This window comes from Onychostruthus taczanowskii, unplaced genomic scaffold, assembly GCF_017590055.1.
Source record: "Onychostruthus taczanowskii isolate IOZ18803 unplaced genomic scaffold, ASM1759005v1 scaffold18, whole genome shotgun sequence".
NCBI lineage: Eukaryota > Metazoa > Chordata > Aves > Passeriformes > Passeridae > Onychostruthus > Onychostruthus taczanowskii.
The window spans coordinates 5,080,475-5,080,758 of NW_024499017.1; positions in this window are offsets into that span (position 1 = coordinate 5,080,475).

The following is a 284-nucleotide window of genomic DNA, read 5'->3' on the forward strand; positions in this document are numbered from 1 at the left end:
CACGGAGCGGAGCGGGCTCCGTGAGGGCGGGCTCGGTGCGGGGTGGGCACGCCCGCGCGCCGCTGGCCGCGCCCGATTGGGCGCCGAGCGCCGACTACAACTCCCGGCAGGCCCCGCGGCGCGGGGAGCGCGAGGAGGTCTCCCTCTCTCTCTCTCTCAGTCCCTCGGTGGCACGGGCGGCAGTCACGGGGCGCTGTCGGTGCCGTGACGTCACCGCGGGAGGGACGGAGGGAGGACGCACGGACGGACGGGGGGAGGGCCCGGCGGGGCGGGCCGGGGATCGG